This window comes from Saccopteryx leptura, chromosome 2, assembly GCF_036850995.1.
Source record: "Saccopteryx leptura isolate mSacLep1 chromosome 2, mSacLep1_pri_phased_curated, whole genome shotgun sequence".
Lineage (NCBI taxonomy): Eukaryota > Metazoa > Chordata > Mammalia > Chiroptera > Emballonuridae > Saccopteryx > Saccopteryx leptura.
In genome coordinates this window covers 321,037,156-321,058,559 of record NC_089504.1, presented here as the reverse complement: position 1 = coordinate 321,058,559, position 21,404 = coordinate 321,037,156, and the positions used below count along the sequence as shown (strand labels likewise).

At 42.4% G+C, this 21,404-nt stretch overlaps 1 long non-coding RNA gene across 1 annotated transcript; it reads right to left on the bottom strand.

Moving 5' to 3' along the window:
* Window positions 1–10,423: 10,423 nt before the first annotated feature.
* LOC136391412 (uncharacterized) lies at window positions 10,424–15,430 on the bottom strand. The gene is made up of 2 exons (XR_010748851.1): window positions 15,287–15,430; window positions 10,424–14,969 (listed from the first exon to the last, which is right to left on the bottom strand). It is a non-coding gene; the product is annotated as an uncharacterized lncRNA (long non-coding RNA).
* Window positions 15,431–21,404: the final 5,974 nt, after the last annotated feature.

Genomic DNA, 21,404 nt, shown 5'->3' with positions numbered 1-21,404 from the left:
GTAGGGGATTTCAATACCCCACTAACATCACTAGATAGATCCTCAAGAAAGAAAATTAACAAAGAAACAGCAGACTTAAAGGACACACTAGATCAACTGGATTTAATAGATACCTTCAGAACCTTTCACCCTAAAGCAGCAGAATATACATTCTTTTCAAGTGCTCATGGTACATTCTCTAGGATAGACCACATGTTAGGGCACCAAAGCAATCTCAACAAATTTAAGATGATTGAAACCATATCAAGCATTTTCTCTGATCACAATGGCATGAAACTAGAAATCAACCACAACAGAAAAACTGAAAAATACTCAAACACTTGGAAACTAAATAGCATGTTATTAAATAACGAATGGGTTAACAATGAGATCAAAGAAGAAATAAAAAAATTCCTAGAAATGAATGATAATGAGCATACATCAACTCAAAATTTATGGAACACAGCAAAAGCAGTCCTGAGAGGGAAGTTCATAGCATTACACTCATACCTTAAGAAGCTAGAAAAGGCTCAAATAAACACCTTGACCCTGTATCTAAAAGAATAAGAAAAAGAACAGCAAGTAAAGCCTAGAGGTAGTAGAAGGAAGGAAATAATAAAGATCAGAGCAGAAATAAATGGCATAGAGGCTAAAGAAACAATACAAAAGATCAATGAAACCAGGAGCTGGTTCTTTGAAAAGATAAACAAGATTGATGAACCTTTAACCAGACTCACCAAGAAAAAAAGAGAGAGAGAGGACTCAAATAAATAAAATTAGAAATGAGAGTGGCCTGACCTGTGGTGGCGCAGTGGATAAAGCATCGACCTGGAAGTGCTGAGGTCGCCGGTTCAAAACCCTGGGCTTGCCTGGTCAAGGCACATATGGGAGTTGATGCTTCCTGCTCCTCCCCCTTTCTCAATCTCTGTCTCTCTCTCTCTTCTCTCTCTCTCTCTCTCCTTTCTAAAATGAATAAATAAAATAAAAATAAAATCCAAGTCTTAAACTCTTAAAAAAAAAAAAATTAAAAAAAAAAAAAAAAGAAATGAGAGTGGAGAAATAACAACTGACACAACAGAAATACAAACTGTTGTAAGAAAATACTATGAAGAATTGTATGCCAAAAAATTAGACAACCTAGATGAAATGGACAGATTCCTTGAAGCGTATAATCTTCCAAAAATTAATCTGGAAGAATCAGAAAACCTAAACAGACCAATTACAACAATGAGACCGAAACAGTTATCAAAAAACTCCCAACAAAGAAAAGTCCTGGGCCTGATGGCTTCACAAGTGAATTCTACCAAATATTCAAAGAACTAACTCCTATCCTTCTCAAGCTATTTCAAAAAATTCAAGAGGATGGAAGACTTCCAATCTCCTTTTATGAGGCAAGCATAATTCTGATTCCAAAACCAGGCAAAGACAATACAAAGGAAGAAAATTATAGGCCAATATCCCTAATGAATTTAGATGCTAAAATCCTCAATAAAATATTAGCAAACCGGATCCAGCAATATATGAAAAAAATCATACATCATGATCAAGTGGGATTTATTCTGGGGAGGCAAGGCTGGTACAATATTTGCAAATCAATCAATGTGATTCATCACATAAACAAAAGGAAGGAGGAAAACCACATGATAATTTCAATAGATGCAGAAAAAGCATTTGATAAAATCCAGCATCCATTCATGATCAAAACTCTCAGCAAAGTGGGAATACAGAGAGCATACCTTAACATGATAAAGGCCATTTATGACAAGCCCACAGCCAACATCATACTCAATGGGCGAAAATTAAAAGCAATCCCCTTCAGATCAGGAACAAGGCAGGGTGCCCCCTTTCACCACTCTTATTCAACATAGTTCTGGAAGCCCTAGCCACAGCAATCAGACAAGAAGAAGAACTAAAAGGCATCCAAATTGAAAATGAAGAAGTAAAGCTATCATTATTTGTAGATAATATGATATTGTATATTGAAAACCCTAAAGTCTCAGTCAAAAAACTACTGGACCTGATAAATTAATTCAGCAAGGTGGCAGGATATAAAATCAATACTCAGAAATCAGAGGCATTTTTATACACCAACAATGAACTGTCAGAAAGAGAAATTAAGGAAGCAATCACCTTCACCATTGCAAACAAAAAAATAAAGTACCTAGGAGTAAATTTAACCAAGGAGATTAAAGACTTGTACTCGGAAAATTATAAAACATTGATAAAAGAAATCAAAGAAGATACAAATAAGTGGAAGCATATACCGTGCTCATGGTTAGGAAGCATAAACATCATTAAAATGTCTGTATTACCCAAAGCAATTTATAAATTCAATGCAATACCAATTAAAATACCAATGACACACTTCAAAGATACAGGACACATATTCCAAAATGTTATATGGAACCAAAAAAAGAACACGAATAGCCTCAGCAATCTTGAAAAGGAAGAATAAAGTGGGAGGTATCACACTTCCTGATATCAAGTTATACTACAAGGCCACTATTCTCAAAACAGCCTGGTACTGGCATAAAAACAGGCATATAGATCAATGGAACAGAACAGAGAACCCAGAAATAAACCCACACCTTTATGGACAACTAACATTTCACAAAGGAGGTAAGAGCATACAATGGAGTAAAGACAACCTCTTTAACAAATGGTGTTGGGAAAATGGACATCTACCTGCAAAAAAATGAAACTAGACCACCAACTTACACCATTCACAAAAATAAACTCAAAATGGATAAAAGACTTAAATGTAAGTCATGAAACCATAAGCATCTTAGAAGAAAACATAGGCAGTAAGCTCTCCGACATCTATCGCAGCAATATATTTGCCAATTTATTTCCACGGGCAAGTGAAATAAAAGACAGGATAAACAAATGGGACTATATCAAACTAAAAAGCTTCTGCACAGCTAAAGACAAGAACAGAATAAAAAGACAAACTACACAATGGGAGAACATATTCGACAATACGTCTGATAAGGGGTTAATAACCAAACTTTATAAAGAACTTATAAAGCTCAACACCAGGAAGACAAACAATCCAATCAAAAATGGGCAAAAGAAATGAATAGACACTTCTCCAAAGAGGACATACAGATGGCCAGTAGGCATATGAAAAAATACTCAACATCACTAATTAGAGAAATACAAATTAAAACCACAATGAGATATCACCTCACACCAGTCAGAATGGTGTTCATCAACAAAACAACACAGAATAAGTAAGTGCTGGTGAGGATGTGGAGAAAAGGGAACCCTCTTGCATTGCTGGTGGGAATGCAGACTGGTGCAGCCACTACGGAAAACAGTATGGAGATTCCTCAAAAAATTAAAAATGGAACTGCCTTTTGACCCAGCTATCCCACTTTTAGGAATATACCCCAAGAACACCATAGCACTGTTTCAAAAGGAGAAATGCACCCCCATGTTTATGGCAGCGTTGTTCACAATAGCGAAGATCTGGAAACAGCCCAAGTGTCCGTCAGTGGACTAGTGGATTAAAAAGCTTTGGTACATATATACTATGGAATACTACTCAGCCCTAAGAAATGATGACATCGGATCATTTACAACAACATGGATGGACCTTGATAACATTATACTGAATGAAATAAGTAAATCAGAAAAAACTAAGAACTATATGATTCCATACAGGGGTAGGACATAAAAATAAGACTCAGAGACATGGACAAGAGGGTGGTGGTTACAGGGGTGGGGAGGAAAAGAGGGGTGGGGCAGGGCACAAAGAAAACCAGATAGAAAGTGACGGAAGGCAATTTGACTGTGGGTGATGGGTATGCAACATAATTAAATGTCAAAATAACCTGGAGATGTTTTCTCTGAACATATGTACCCTGATTTATCAATGTCATCCCGTTAAAATTAATTTTTAAATAAATAAATAAATAAATATTTTCAAAGCTGAATAAATAAATACATAAATATTTTCAAAGCTGAAAAAAAAAAGTCCTCAGGCCCAAAGGTTGAAAGCAGGCTATATAAAGAAGTAATAACACCAAAGACTACATAGAATCCACAAAACCAAAAGGTTCCAATACTGACTGTTTTCTTTTTCCTTCTTCCTCCTTTTATTAGAAAAGGCAACTATGTATGTAATTTGATATTGGAATATGACAGAGGACAGTATAGATTCAGCCTAACCTACACCTGTTTTATTTTTAACTCCAATGGATAGAAAATAAGATAAAATTAAGCCACACTAGTTGTTGTTTAGAAAAATAAAATTTGAGGTAAACCGACTTTTTGATCATAATAGAATATTAAATTATTTACATATGGTTTTATAGTCAAGTAAATTTTATTGTATCCTCTTTTTCTGAAATGGTGAATTGCAGGCCATAATGGAACACAGAGGGAGGAGCTCAAGCTCAGGAGCCAGACACCCTGGGGTGTCATAATTCTTCAGTCTTTTGAAAATTAAATTAGACAACATTTGTGAAATATATACCATACATAAAGTACTGAGCATAATGTCTGACAGTCAGTAAATATTGGTTTTCTTCTCCTATCTGGTTTTCTGGGACTGCAAAAAAGGAATTCTTTGATAGCAAATGTGGATAGGAACATTTTATTATTTTTTAACTCCAGACAGGCAAAGGAATGAAAGATAGGTGCCTTTCTCTTGATAGACTGACTGTCTATCCCAAACTGATCCAGAATTTCCAAAAAGCTGATGGGAACTTGTAGCATTTTAAATCCAGTTTTCTATGTACTTTGTCTTCCTGTGGCTTATACCTGTATTGCCAAACTGTCAAAATAGTGACTTCCTACTTATATTTTATTTACATATGCATATAAAGTGCTTTATATTAAAATTACTTTGGTTGAATGAGATGGAATCTTTTAGAGGAAATAAATCACTCATGACAACAGTGAGGAAGTTGACTGTATTGATACCTTCCTGAGAATGGCATTTTATTAGTCCTGGATCAGCTACCAAAGTAGCTGCAAGGAAATCTGAGGTCTGGAGACTCTGAGTGGTATCTCTCATATCTGTACTCCATCAGGCCAGAAAGCCTAGGTCCTAACTCACCTCAACAGTGGCATACCTTTGTCTTTATTCTGGCATCCCTGATACATAGACCAGGGCATTTGAGATAAGACCAGTAAGAAGGAAGGAGCCAGGAGCTTCCTTCAATCTAAGCATCCCATATGAAAAGCTGTCCACTCTGGTCTATTGTGAAAGAGGTCTTTTGGCACTCATCTCAGAAATTTTTTTAAAAATGGGAAAAGTGGAATGAGCTGGGAGAGGGAGATGTTGATATGCAGAAATTACCAGGCAGGAGGTTAGACCCTATGATTAGATTGGGGTTCACAACCTTGCCAGAGATTGCTAGAGAAGTCACCTGCTGGCCGCATTCTGCTGGCTAGATTTGGAAGGACTAGGCTTTACCCAAGACCTCATTTTCTACTTCAGTTACATGTGCCAGCACTAGAGATAATATATGGCAACCAATTGTCTATGTGCTTTTGTTAGCACCTCTTTTCTTCTGTTCTGTTACCAGAGCCCCTGAGAATGCTTATTATCAGTGGGAGTAATTTCACATCCCATCCCTTTAGTGAAAAGATGTGAAAATTTATCTTGGTTCTGCAGTAAGACTAGAACCAGAACAGAGGCTAACCATACCTTGGAAGTAAATATATGCCCATCATTGTTTTTATTAGGAATTGCTAGCCCAGCCTCCAGGGAAATGAACTGTGGTCTAGTTGTCTTTCTGTAAAAGTTCAGATGTGTTCCCACTCTGATGAAGTCGGCTGTCCATTTCATTTATTGTTCCATTTTTGTAGTGATTGTCAAGAAAGATGTTGGCAGCTCCAAAGAATACAGTTCTCTGTTTTACCCACAGACAGGGGACAAAATAATTTGATACTTACTGCCAAGGAGGAACTTGTTCTTCCAATTCAGATTATTGGGTTTTTTATTTTCTTATGGGTTTCTTTTTTTTTTAATGGTTTCAAAAGGCTCCTCAAAAGGACAACAAAATTAGCTATAAAATAGTATTTCTTGAACTACTTTTAACAACGGCAATAAGTCCAAAGCTTCTAGTCTTGACAGATTATTTTCTTTACAAGTTGTTTTTATCTTGCCAGAATAAGCAAGTAACTCAGTGCTTTTGTTATAGCTAAAGCCCGTGTGTTAGCTGATAGCTCCTGCAAGGACAGTAGTCTGCAAACTCAGTTATGTCTCTTTAGCTCTCTGCTCCTAAAGCAAAACCTAGGTGTCTTTTGTTTGTTTGTTTATTATTTTGTGTTTTATAGAGGACTACTTCTTCCATTAACACAATCCACATAGCAACAGAATTTGTGTTGCCATAAATTCTACATTTCACTGCAAGGCATCAGACTTTTATTTAGTAAGAGCTACAATCAAGATGAAAATATTTCTCTTAAAAATTAACCTTGGAAACAGAAGGCCAAACAAAAACACAAAACAAACTATTTTCTAAGTCTTCCTTGCAGGTGACATTAGCCTGGCTTTGATCTACAGATATGATATCATCTACAGGGTGTGCTCAGTGCCAAACTATTGCATTCTTTTTACCAACACAGTGGTTTTGTGCAGCCTTGAAGATACAGGCTAAATGGCTCAGAGTTGGCCTGCAACTTCACAAACAAACAGGTCAGAGCAGATTCACAACTTCTGCAGACTGGAGTCCCCTTAACCAGCTGGAGCATTTATGTTTGTCAGATACTTCTTTCCAGGCCTGGCTGAAGATTCATTTCCTCCAAGACTCCCTCTTTCAGGAACTCACCTCACTTAGTCATTCCCCATCTACCACACCTGCTGATTACTCATCTAATACTCTTTGTTCTGTGCTGCCACGCACTGTTAGGCTTTACCTTGTGATCATTCTCTACATTTTTACTTTATCCTTCAGCTAAATTAAAATTGCCTTAAAAGTTGGGCCTGTTTGCTACTTCTTTTGTGTACTCCTGTAGTACCTAAGTATAGGGCTAAGCACACAATAGTTTCTTTAAGAAAAAGGAACGTTTTGTGGTTGCATTGGGGTTGGGATCCTGCCTTTGCTTTCTGTTCCTGAAAACCAAACTCACTGCTTCAGCATCATGGGATTATCCCCAGTCTGCTCTGGTGACGACGGCATGCCGCCCTGGCATAGCCCTCTCTGTTTGGACCCGAGAAATCTGTCACAAATGTTTCTCCTAATATCTCATGTATGTGACTTTGCAAAGGTTAAAAAGGCTGTCCACGATCAGGTAAGTAGGCATAAGGAAGCAGAGAGGAGTGATGTCTGTACAAAGGGTGATATTTAAATGGAAAGCAGGGGATCCAAGAAGACCTGGGAGCAAACCTGTGTTAGAAGGAACAGAGGGGCAAACAGGTAGTTGGGACGTGACACAACGAAGAGCTTAAGCTTTTCTCAGGAGGCACAGGTTGGGGAGCGGCTGGGGAAATCTAGAGAAGAAGTGTGTGTTCAGAATCAATGCTGATCTGAAGAATAGTCAGAGGTGCAGTTAAAGCACCTCTGAAATAAGCTTCGAGGCCTTACCCATTCAAAGGGGATACATGACTGTGCAGGGGGAAATAGGTGGCCACAGGAAAAGCAAGGCACTTTTTTTCTGAAATATCTATTTTACTAAAGAATTTAGAAATCTTTCAGTTGCAAATAAACTAGCCCAAGCAAACTCACACACCCTACCCCCTTTCTGGAGGGTTCATCTGACGGCACAGCCCCTGAAGCTTCAGGTCTGGTTGGATACAGGTGCTCCAGTTATGCCGTCCGGGCTCTAGCCTCTTTCCAACTTGCTGCTCTGCTTGGCCTTATTTGGATTGCAGGCTTTCTCCCAGTTGAAGTTGATTGCTGGCAACTCCAGATCCTCATTTACCTTGCTTAACCACCTGCCAGGTATATAGCTTATCTATATATCTATTAACAAAAGAAACTACAGTCAGCACTTGAGATATGGGCCAGTGGGGTACCATGATTGGTCTCTATTGTATCAGCAGCCCGGCCCCATGACCAGGGATCAGAGCCATTACCAATGACGACCCAATGGCAATAATGTGACTGTGATTTCCTCCAGGGAAAGAATGCTGGTAGACAAAAACATGATGTTCATAACCCCCAGCATTAAGTAATGTAGAACATCTTTATATTTAAATAAACCCATTTGGGGCTATAAGCAGGTTTTGGATACTCAGTTTACTTTTTCCTGCTGCTGCTGGAAAATTTGGTGGAGCACTGATTAATATCATGGCTTTTTAAAACCCACAGCTACTGTGTGGAGTTAGGTGTGACTGTGTGGAGTTAGGTGATGACACACTGAATGGCTGTACCTTTCAGAGGTGAGCCTGACATTGTATTTGCAGATGTTATAAAATTAAAGGGCCTATAGTTCCAATTGCATGGACAGCATCAACCTCCTTGCTCCACGGACTAGACAGGCCTCAACTGACAATTTGTGGGCAGCTGCGAAAGAGCCAGTCATAGATGTTACCACCCATCTTCACCTTGGTGGAGTGGACACACTGGAAAGTGATATGAGGGTGTGAGAAGTGACTGGAGAAGCCATGGGAAAATGTGCAGAGTATAAAAGGACATTGGCGCCTGACCTGTGGTGGCGCAGTGGATAAAGCGTCGACCTGGAAATGCTGAGGTCGCCGGTTCAAAACCCTGGGTTTGCCTGGTCAAGGCACATATGGGAGTTGATGCTTCCAGCTCCTCCCCCCTGTCTCTCTCTCCTCTCTCTCTCTCTCTGTCTCTCTCCTCTCTAAAATGAATAAATAAAATAAAAATTAAAAAAAAAAAAAAAACGGGGAGGGGGAGGAGTACAGAGAGAACTGGATGGAGGGTGGCGGAGGCTGATCTCTCTTCGGGTGATGGGTATGCAACAGAACTAAATGACAAGATAACCTGGAAATGTTTTCTTTGAATGTATGTACCCTGATTTATTGATGTCACCCCATTAAAATAAAAATTTATTAAAAAAAAAAAAAAAAAAAAAGGACATTGGCATGGATGAGGATGTTCTCTGCTCAGCACACATGGAATCCTTCTCTTCCAATCTGACCTGCACGTGCTTGACATGCCTACATACCATGGTTTCACATGCTCCCCAAGTTGAGTTAAAACCACAACAGACTCTGTCAGTGCCCCACTCATCCCTTTGCCTTAGTTCTACTGCAGGGCTACCAGACTTCCAGTGGCCAACATCTGCATTTCCTTGCCTCAGGGTGCTCTCTGGTCACTGCTTGCTAGTGTGGCTGGCTGGAAGTGGCCGGCTATGCTTCCCCTGTGGCCACTGACTGTCAGGAGCTGAGGAAATAGCCCAGCTCCCCATCCCTTGAGTGGGATTACTCTGACATTACTCTACATTGGCTCTCAGACTTCCCAGAGAGATTAAGCCCCAGTTGCTCATGGTAGCTGGCTCGGTAACACATCCTTCATTGTCTGCTTTTCCTTCCTTGCATCACTCACTCCCACACTTGCACTGCTTACACAGACTGCTTGCTCTTGAATCCTTACCTCAGCGTCAACTTCTGGAGGAACCAAAGCCAAGAGGGAGCTTTCAGATAAAGTCTCAGGATTTTTCCTTAAACTAGGAAAGGCTTTCTGTGGTTTTGAATAGGAATGATAGGCCCATTATGCGTATATAATGTTGCTATAGAATCATTTGGCTATTAACCCTGATGATATTGGCACTATTCTAAGATTATAGAGCTACCTGGGGTGTCAAATGTAGCATCCACCGGGTACGAGAACAAATGTTGGAGACTTTCAGGAGTTAAGATGTTACTTTATTGGCCAGTTTAACCTGCGCAGGGGCGAACTCCCGAGATGTCCGGAGACACCTTGCCCACAAGGAGCTGCAAATGGGAGCCGCGCCTGGAGCTTACAGCCAGGCCCTTATATATCCTAAGTGAGCAAGCATAGACAGAAGCAGATGTGGCAGTTTAGCTATTGGCTAGGGAGGTCACACGCAGCATAGCAACAGGGGCCGGCATAGCAACAGGGGCCGGTTTTAGCTTAGTGGCGAATTTCAAACCTAAACTTCTGATAAGGGTCTCTGACCTTCTTTGTTCCCAGCCTCACAGGAGCCATATCAGCACTTACTGTTCCTGCAATAGTTACACTCTTTGGCAGCTCCAGTACTCCCTGAATCTAACATTCCCCCATCTCTTTTGGGCATAAATCAAACCCTTGATTCTTCATCATTGGGGAGAATGGTATAAGGCTGGGGCTCATGAGAATTTTCTACTTTAGCTGTAGCTATAAGCTAATTGGGTCTTATACACTGGCTAGTGATTAGCCTACTACGCCTCTCACAATGGTCAGCGATGAGCTCAGGGGGAGAGGGGTATTTATAGGCGAAACCTACAAGGTTACAATGTTTTCAGCACATTTGTACAATATCTTTGCAAAAGTACACAAGCACACACTGTTTTAAGATAATAAACTGCTTTCCTGCAATATCTGCAGGGCTGATACACAAGGAACGTGTCCTGCCTTGTATTTTTCTTCTTTGTACTAACTTCTTATAACTTACACAAACCTTCTGCAACTTACATAAACCTTTAACTTTTATGCACTTTCTTATCTAGAAATAACTGGCCTTCATAACAACTTGCTTTTCCCTTTTCTTTTCAAAAGTACCTCTATACTTTATACTTTCTATTATCAAAACTATACAATTCCTTTCTAGTCAAAACTTTTGATTTAAAAATCTTTAACCTTTAGTAACAATTAAGTTGACTTTCTTTTTATCCTAGTTTCTCTTTTCCTAAAGCCTGATTAAAAGAGTCCTTAGTTAGTTCCTCTAGGCATTAGCCATGCGTGGACCAGTTAACTTCTGGTTTGTGGCTGAAGCAGGGCATGCTGTCCTTCTCAGGGTCAGCTTACAAGGGTTGGCGGGGTCAGTCTTCACTGTCCACAAAGGTGTCTCTGCTGGGACTGCAAGCTTCAGCTGGCTGCGGTGGACCCAGGCAGGTATGCCTTCTACCTTGGCAATAGTGGGGGTGCTCAGGATCATGGTGTGTGGACCCGTCTACGTGGGAGTCAGTCCTTGGGTGGTGTACTTCTAGAAGTTCCTCTTGGACAGTCTTTGAACAGTTTGCTGAGTAACCTGTAAAACCTTCTTATGTCCTACTTTCTACAGCACAGACGTATCTCTTGATGGGGCCGGGAAGCCTGGCAGGCTTTCAGTTCAATGACCTTTCTTTCTACTCTGAAGCAGGGCCTGCAAGGACTTGAGGAAATTATGATTAGAAATCTCTAGTTCCCCTCTGGTCAATCGAGGTACAAGGGGCATAGGTTGCCCAAGTAAGATTTCATAAGGGGTCTATTTATTGAGATAGGGGGTACATCTGGTTCTAAAAAGGGCGAAAGGGAGGAGCTCAACCTAGTTTTCGCTGGTCTCCCCTCTCAGCTTAATTATAGTTTCCTTCAGAATCCTGTTCATTCTTTCTACCTGTGCTGAACTTTGGGGCCTATAAATGCAATGCAATTTCTAATTAATACCTAACTTCGTGGCTAATTCTTGAGATATCCTGGATATGAATGCAGGTCCATTGTCTGATCCTAGGGCTAGGGGAATGCCATGTCTAGGTATGATTTCCCTTAATAAGACTTTGCAGACTGTGGAAGCAGCCTCTCCTCACGTGGGGAATGCTTCCACCTATCCTGAGGTGTCTAATAATACTAGTAGATACTTATAACCTGACTTCCTAGGGGTTATATCTGTGAAATCTATTTCCTACAGTTCTCCCGGAGCTTTCCCCCGATACCTCATAAAGGGGGGTAGCTTCTTATTCTGTGCATTTACTCTGGCACAGATGCTGCACCTCGAGACAATGGAGTGGACAATATCTCTGATGTTGGGCCCTACATAATACTTCCTGATAAGTTGTTCTAGCTTGTTTTGTCCTAGATGGGTACTAGTATGAATACTTCCTACTATTTCTCTTACTATTCCCTGGGGTAAATAGAGCCGGGAGTCTGGAAGCTCTATCTCTCCCTGTTGATTTTTCTTCCCTTTCAACTGCATCCCTTCCTGCTCTTCTTCTGGGGAATATCTAGGATCCGGAGGTAGCGTTGGCTTAGGCAGCAATGGCAGAAGGCTTTCTTGTGGCCTAGTGGCTGCCCCTCTCTGGTGTCCTTTGCAGTGGATGATTGCAACTTTGGTAGGTAGCCAAATGGCGTTTAGGAGGGCAAGAATTTCATTGCGATTTTTAATGTCTTTCCCCCTGCTGTCTGTAAGCCTCTCTCCTTGTATATGGCTCCATGGACATGGGCAGTGGCGAATGCATACCGGCTGTCAGTATAGATGTTGGCAACTTTTCCCTCTGCTATCTGTAAGGCTCAGGTTAGTCCTATTAGCTCTGCCCTTTGTGCAGATGTTCCTGCGGGCAGTGCTTTCTGCCACAGGACCTTATTTTCCATGGCCACTGCTGCCCCTGCATGTCGCTGTCCATCCTTAATAAAACTGCTCCTGTCAGTAAAGAGGGTCAGGTCTGCCTTCCCATATACTTGATCCTTAATTCCGGGCGGGAGCCAGTCACTGTGTCAAGGATTTGTTTGCAACTGTGGACCAAAGTGGAGTCGCTGGGTTCAGGGCAGCAGTTTTGAGGAACTGAACAGATGGAGGGTTCAGCAGCTGAGCCTGATACTGCATTAGCCGCACATTAGATAGCCACCAGTCAGGAGGTGCTCGCAGCACTTGCTCTACGTAGTGCTCCTCAATGACTTTGATGTCCTGCCCTAAAGTTAATTTACCAGCCTCCTTGACTAGTATGGAGGTGGCAGCAAGTGCCCTCAGACATGTTGGCCATCCCGAGGCTACAGGATCAAGTCTCTTGGACAGATAGGCAACAGGCCTCTTCTACAGCCCAAGTTCCTGGCTCAGTACTCCTAAGGCTACCCCTCCTTTTTCTGCTATAAATAGCTGAAAGGGTTTGGCCAGATCTGGCAGGGCCAAAGCCGGGGCAGCCGCCAGGGCCTTTTTCAGCGCTTGGAACGCTTGCTTCTTCTTATCTGTCCATGTGAACTGCTCTTCCTTACCCCTGGTCAGTTCGTGCAGGGGTTCAGCTAGTTCTGCAAAGCCTAATATCCACAATCGACAGTATCCTACTGCACCCAGGAATTCTCGTACCTGTCTCTTGTTAGTAGCCTCGGGGATCTGCAAGACCATCTGAATTCACTGGCTGGATAATGTCCTTTGCCCTCCCTGTAAGTTATAACCCAAATAACTTACAGTTTGCGTCACAATCTCGGCCTTCTTGGCGGAGCCTCGATACTCTATTCGCCCGAGATCTTGTAGCAGGTCCAAGGTAGCTTCCTCACACTCTCCTTTATCCTTGGCAGCTATGAGGATGTCATCCACATACTGGAGCAGTACAATTGACGGATGGGAGAAGCAGAAAGCCTGCAGATCTTTGCTGAGGGCTTCATTAAAAATGGTGGGGGAATTCTTAAACCCTTGTGGTAGTCTGGTCCAAGTGAACTGCCCTACCAGTCTATTATCTGGGTCATTCTATTCAAAGGCAAAGATCCCTTGGCTCTGAGGTGCCAGGGGAATACAAAAGAAGGCATCCTTTAAATCCAGGGCAGAATAATAGGTATGAGTTGGAGGCAATGAGCTCAGTAAGGTATACGGGTTGGGCACCGTGGGATGAATAGTCTCTACCTGTGCATTCACCTCCCGCAAGTCCTGGACCGGACGATAGTCTTGGCTCCCCGATTTCTGGACATGAAGCAGTGGGGTGTTCCAGGCTGATTGGCACCTTCGAAGGATGCCTGCCTCCAGCAGGCGTTGCAAGTGCCGGGTGATTCCCTGTTTAGCTCGGGCTGGGACCGGGTACTGCCTGATCTTAACCGGTCTAGCAGTGCTAAGCAGTTGCACCAGGACAGGCGGTTGGTGAGCAGCCAAACCTGGGGGGTTGGTTTCCGCCCAAACCTCAGGTACCCGGGCACGCAGGGCGTCTGGAACCCTTTCCTCAGCCTCCTTACCTTCTAGGACGGTGGCAAGTAAGTGTTCTTCAGACAGTAGGACAATTACTTCTATGCTGACCTCTGCCTCAGGATCTAGAAGGGTATATACTCTATAAGCCCCTATGAGTCTCTCTAGAAAGGCTGCTGGGGATTCCTCTCTTCCCTGGATGACTTCACTTACCTTGCTAAAGTTGATTGACTTTCTAGCTGCTGCCTTGAGCCCCCCCAACAGAGCCCAGCGATACTGGAGGAGCACGTCCCTTCCCCCAGTGGTATTAGGGTCCCAGGTAGGAGGTTGAGACGGGAGAACGTCTTCTATTTCCCTTCGTCCCTCCTAAGTTTCCCTTTCTTCTCCTAAGTTTCCCTTTCTTCTCCTAATACCGCCTTAGCAGCTTCTCTCATTATTCTGTCCCTTTCTTCAGAAGTGAAGAGGGTTTGTAAAATCTGCTGACAATCGTCCCATGTGGGCTGATGGGTCCAAAAAAATGGTCTCAAGGAGAAATATTAGTCCCTGAGGTTTCTCGGAAAATGGGGGATTCTGATGTTTCTAATTGTATAAATCACTAGTGGAAAAAGGCCCATAGATGAGGCGAGGAGGTGCCCGTGGGCCAGCATCTGGTGCCAGCGGTGCCTCCCAGAGAGGCAAAATAGCTGCGCCTCCTGGAGGAGGAGGCAAAATGGCTGCCCTCCCGGAGGAGGAGACAAAATGGCTGCCCTCCCGGAGGAGGAGACAAAATGGCTGTATCTACCCACACATCCATATACAGGTATTGGTCTGGGTGGGGAGCCCTATAGACCGTGGCTCTGACAGCAAACAAAATTGGAAGGTCAAAAGTGCCCTCTGTGGGCCGTCCTACATTAAATGCAGGCTATTCCAGCTGGCTCAAGGTCGGGAGGAAACCTGGACTTGGCTGCGGACCTCCGTACCCCTGAGCCCTCTTCTGGAAATCAGAAAAATTCTTCAACAGGCACTCGAGCAGGGATCCTGGCACAGACTCCTGTTGTCCCATCCTAGATGAATCAGGAATAATGAGAAAGGGTAGGATACAGGCAACACACACTATTAACACAAGGAACACACTTGTCTCTCTCACACTCAACTCAGTCATTTGAGCTCAGACAAAACGCAGCGCAGCGCAGCGCAAAACGGATTCTAATGTGACCGGTCACTCCAAAGTTAACAAATCCAAATATCCAAATTTCAGAGAGCGGCGTCCCGCTTCTGAAAGCCCTGGGTAGGTTACCAGCGGCGTCCCACCTACTACCTCAGGTTTATATGCTCCGGAGCCCAAAACCAAACCAAATGAGGATCCTCCGTGAATACTTACTCAGCTCGAGCTGTCCTTCCGGTCTCCAACCCAAAACTCCGCCAAGGGAGAATCCCGGGCCAGCCCCCAAAATGTAGCATCCACCGGGTACGAGAACAAATGTTGGAGACTTTCAGGAGTTAAGATGTTACTTTATTGGCCAGTTTAACCTGTGCAGGGGCGAACTCCCGAGATGTCTGGAGACACCTTGCCCACAAGGAGCTGCAAATGGGAGCCGCGCCTGGAGCTTACAGCCAGGCCCTTATATATCCTAAGTGAGCAAGCATAGACAGAAGCAGATGTGGCAGTTTAGCTATTGGCTAGGGAGGTCACACGCAGCATAGCAACAGGGGCCGGCATAGCAACAGGGGCCGGTTTTAGCTTAGTGGCGAATTTCAAACCTAAACTCCTGATAAGGGTCTCTGACCTTCTTTGTTCCCAGCCTCACAGGAGCCATATCAGCACTTACTGTTCCTGCAATAGTTACACTCTTTGGCAGCCCCAGTACTCCCTGAATCTAACATCAATATGATTCCATAACACCTTTATTGATTAGTTATTATTGTATACCAATAGTGATTCACAATAATAATCCTTTATTATTACAGTTCTGCATGTGGAGAGAACAGCTGTGTTAGGCTTGCTCGCTGGTTTACTGGCTGCAAGCACGTTGCCTGATTAGTGTGTGAGCAAGTGGCAGCGCCACATGCATATAGTCTATGTAAGGCTATGGGTGCTTGTCCTCAGTGCGGATCGTTTTGTGTTCATTCGATTGCTGCTGTAAGAAGAGGTTTCCCCTGCCTGTGTGCTTGTCCACCATCATGAAACTTTATTAAATGAAATGGCCCAACGCTTTCCAGCTCCGCAGTTTTTCTATAGTCTGCCTAAATCCAATGTGGACCTGCCTGCTCTTGGGCACTAGCATTACAATGAGGAATTGAGGCTAAATCTACTGGACACCAATACATTTGTCCTTGCAAATCTCTATCTTTCTACTTGCCTGTCTCCTGGGAAAGTTCTGCAGGGAACACATGGCTGTCATCAACTTTTTAACTCTTATAAATTACATTCTGACTTGCTTCTTCTTCTTAGAGTTTTTATATTTTTCTCTCTTATACAATAAACCTATTTTTATCATCTAAAATGGATCTAACAAAAGTGCTCATCTGGACTTGTCTTAGTGCTGAACTAATGAATTTAAAAGGAAATGTATACTTCAATAGCCTGAAGCATGAAGGGAATAACCAATTAGCGACCCAAGTAGTGTTTCAAGCCTACACACACATTTCCAGAAGTGTTTAATTGGAGGAATCCTTTTCATGACAATTCAGACAGCCTTTCTTCTTAAACTTGACACAGACCATCCTTGGACCTTCCCCAGGCATGCTGAAATGGCGGTGAGATAGAAACACCTATCATCAGTATTCATGCTGTTCCTTTTTTTGTATTCTCTGTCCATCGAGTGAACAAAAAAAAAAAAAAAAGATTTATGACTCATTGTTTTCTCAAGGATGCTGCTTTCTCTGCAGTTTTTTGAGTTGTTTTTGGATGTGATTTTCTCCTTGTTTATACACAGCTTGCTGAAGTTCTTTTTATATCCCAGGTCTGTATATTTACAGGCCCATCAGCAAACTTTATAAGACTATATTCTGCCCCTCAGTTGTGTTTGGTGCTTTGAAACTGACTTGATACACAAAAGAGAAAGAAAATAGACCTAGATGCAGCCAGTGCCATTAAAAACAATCATACTGTTTGACCGGTCTTTCTGATGATAACCTTTTATGATAGTTCTGTTTCCTTAGATCTGCCTTTTGGGATTGCCTCAAGGCCATTTCTGAAGTAGCAGGCTCTCCAGGGAATTGTCCCATTATCTCTGGGAGCACAGGAAGGAATTTTACAGTAATTCTGCTACAGTGAAACATTTGCCTTGAGGCTAGAATCAAAAATAGCAGTTGGAAGGACATTTGGATTTGGGGTGGCAGGGGTTAGGGGAGTCCAGGGGAGGTAGAGAAGGAGAGCTTTTCACATTTGTATAAAAACACTAGGTACAAGGCAAAATGGAGACGGGACTGGCATCCTCTTCCCTTGAAACTATCCCAAACTCAATTCTCCTTGGGTTTGGCTCTCAAAGCCAGTGATTTTTAGTGCCGTGAGTGCTAGCCAGGGTCAGTGTGCTGCTCTCGGCACTGAATCTTGAGCACCAAGATTCCTGGGCGGTGACTAGCAGTATAGCCTCTCTTCCACCACACCGAGAGGCACAGAAAATCTGCCACTTCTCCCACTGCGAGTTAGCAGCCAAAATGTGGACCAGTTTCCTGGAGTTCCTGGAAATTGAATGACTAATTTCAGCCATCTCAAAACTTGGGGAAGAGATGCTCAACTTGTACTAAAAAGTATCATTGTAATAAAGGAGACAAATTATATTAGAAGGTCTGGGGAAGAGCCTAAGCCTAAGAGAAATAAACAAAGGAATGTAAACAAGGAATAGAAACATCTCTAGAATCATGACATAAGGGACTGTGGCAGCTAGTCTGCAAAGATGGCCCCCAGTGAGCCATGCCTCTCAGAACTAGTATTTATGAAACTCTGTGAAACTTTAAATTTCTTCCCTCGAATCTGGGCTGCTTTGCAACTTACTTGAGACTATTAGAATATGGCTTAAATGACACTGTGAGATTTATGAGGCTAGGTCTTGCAGCTTCTGCCTGGGTCTCTTAGATACAAGGAGACACACTCCTGGAACACTCTCTCTAGAACTTAGCCACGAAGATATGAAAAGCCCAAGCCACATGGAGAGCCCAGTGTAGGCGCTGTAATTGACAGCCCAGCTGTGCTCCCCATTGACAGCCAACATCAATTGTCACTTCATATGACTCCAGCCCCAGCTGCCATTTGACTGCAACATATGATATATCACAAGAAAGCTGGGACCACTGAACACAGAGAATGTGAGAAATAATAAGTTGTTATTTTAAGCCACTATATTCAGTGGTTTGTAATCCAGCTGTAGTTAACCAAAACAGAAATTATACAAGTAGACATGGACATAAATACTTATGAAATGCATCTATTAATTGATGGATCAGTTAAATGGCTTCTTATTTATTCTCTTATTTACTTTATCTATAAATATTTATTCAGTGTACACATGTGCCAGGCACTGTGCTAGTTTCTGAGAATACAGTGTTAAACAAATCAGTTACAATCTCTGCCTCCAAGCAGCTTTCAGTCAAGTGAAGGGGAGATGACAATAAACACATAAATAATTGAAAAATTATAAATTATGTCAAGTTTTATAATAAGAAAACATGTGTTATGCCTGAATAAGACAGGAGACCCAACCTAGCCTGGGTGGTCAGAAGGTCCCTCAGGGAGGTAATTTTTAAGTGGAGAGCTGGAATATGAGTAGGAGCCAGCTACGTTAGGGGTAGGGAATACAAAGAGCTTTCTAGAATAAGAGCATAAGGACCCTATGGTGGGAAGGAGGGTGGGATATGGGAAGACCTGAGAGAAATCCAGCATAGCTGGGCTGGAGAGGCCTAGGGGAGAGGTCTGAGAGGGACCCCTGGCCACAGAGGCAGGCCGTGGTATAGGCCATGATGAGGAGTTTGGATTTTCTCCTAAATGCAACAGGGAACCATTAAAGGCTTTTAAACCAAGGAGTGACAAGATCCAATTTACATTTTTAAAAGGTCACTCAGGCAGCCTAGTGGAAGGGGGCAAGAGGGGAATCAGGAAGGCTGTCATGTAGGTGAAGTGATGGAAGCCTATGACATGCCAGTCAGAGCCCTAAGAGACACCACACGGCACCTGCTTCTCACTGTGTCATTGTGGCCACTGCGCCTCAGCCCCAGCAGCATTTGTTCTAAGGCAGGTCACTCTATGGAGTGTATTTCTGATTGATGACAAATGATATAGGCCCATAAATTCACATCCAGAGTATCTCCAAATTGTTTCCTTGATGTAAACACTACCCATGTTCTGTCTTGATGGAAGAATAATGCTTGTAGCTAAACCACCCAGTGAGGGGATGTGTCAAGGAGTACTCACCCTCCTTGCCTCCCCTCCCCTCGCCCACCCCGCCTCCCCTCATCCACCTCTCCAGAACACCCTCATTTGGTACAGGATACCACTCCAGGTGTGGCTGTGGGTGAGGGGCTATAGGAACATCACCACACCCCACCCCTATCCCCAAGCCAGCAACAAATCCTACATCTTGCGGCACTTGATGTCTGAAGTACCAATCCATCTGGTTGACCAGATTTTACTGCCTGGCTGAAGCTGTCTTTCCTGACCAAGTTGGCTATTGTTACCAGCAGATACAGGGCCTTGTGCTGTTGTGAAATTAGTTGTGAATGAAACGGAACCAGAGTAACTAAAGCCTGCAGTCCCCACAGGCTAGAGAAAACCTGTCAATAGTAATTATTCTCCAGGATTGTCATTACAAAGGTATTTAGCTCTGCATGTTCAGCTTCCCTCTGACTTTCTCAGGATTTATAGACTGTACTTTCATAGAAACTGCCAGCCACATTTCTGACAAAAAAATTTCTACATATACATAACCAAGAGTGCATGGCAGGAACTGAACTGCACCTTCTGGGTGATAGATCTCATCTCAATAGATTCCCAACCCTACCCACAAGTCTGCTTCCCAGTGTCCCACCTCCTCCCAGCACCATCTATCACTGGCTGCCGTAAGTCTGGGAAGCTGACCCTCTTCCTCCCTCTTTGTCTCCACTATGACTCACTAAATATCTATCCAAACCATTCTTTTCTCCCTCTGCCCACCGCTATCTTAGTTCAGGATGCCTATAGCAGCATTCTCTTCAATTTCTGCATCAAGACTCCTCCTATCTGCTTTCTACAGCCTTGTTCATAACTCCCCATATTCCCCACTCCCTGCTCCATCTCATCCTCTGTGCATCAGCTATACGATCAATTGTTAGTTCCCCAAGTACACTTTCTCCCAACTCTGAGTGAGTTTCTCCCCATATACCAAGGAGTTGGCAAACTAGGATCTGCAGGTCTGCTGCCTGTTTTGTAAATAAAGTTCTATGAGAACACATCCACACCCATTCACTTATGTATCAACTACAGTACATACAATAGTACAGCACTCAACATACAATACTTAACAGCACAGTTGATAGTTGCAACAGAGACTGTATGGCCTGAAAAGCCTCAAATATTTACTTTCTGGCCCTTCATGAAAAAACTTTGCTGTCCCTGTCATATTCTATTCTTTCTGCCTGAAACGCTCTCTTAAGTTTTTTTTCTTCATTTCCACACTTTCCCTCCCTTTACCTGGTTAACAACTACTTATTTTTTAGCTCTTAGCCTAGAAATAACTTCCTCCAGGAAATCCTCCTTCACCACACACCATGCCCTACATATCTTTCCAGAGCACTCTACTGTTATGTCACAACAATAATTCCAGTGGCCTACTAGTATCTTCCACCAGACTGTAAGCCCCCTGAGGACACAGACGGGGTCTCTCTTCCAGGTCTTCTTCTCCACTTGTGGGTTTCGGGGCAAGAGTATATAAAGTCCCATATACCATTTGTCTAAATATCTAAAAATTATAAACTACATTATAAATTACAAGCTTACAAAGAGTTAAATAAAATACTTTTATGCTGACCTTGACAAATATTCCCTCATAAGTGGTAAAAAGACATACAAAACTGTGATTTTAATATGGATAAAAGTTGGCAAGATATTAAAGACAATTTCATTATTATTATAAATGTCTGAGTGTTCTACTAACCAATGTTTTGATGAGTAATGAAAATGACACATGATTTAAGACCTAATATATATTTATTTTACAAAATTTATTTTTTTTGTCTTCAATTGGTGAACCACTAATTATGTTATTATAATCTAGATTTTTACATAGTGTATGTTCAATTACTCATAATGATGTAAAGGATTATATATACAATTGTTTTTAAGCACTGGCACGGTAACTTAGTTGGTTAGAGCAGTGGTCCCCAACCCCTGAGCCACAGACTGGTACCGGTCCATGGGCCATTTGGTATCGGTCTGCAGAGAAAGAACAAATAACTTACATTATTTCCGTTTTATTTATATTTAAGTCGGAATGATGTTTTATTTATTTATTTATCATTTTTCCAGT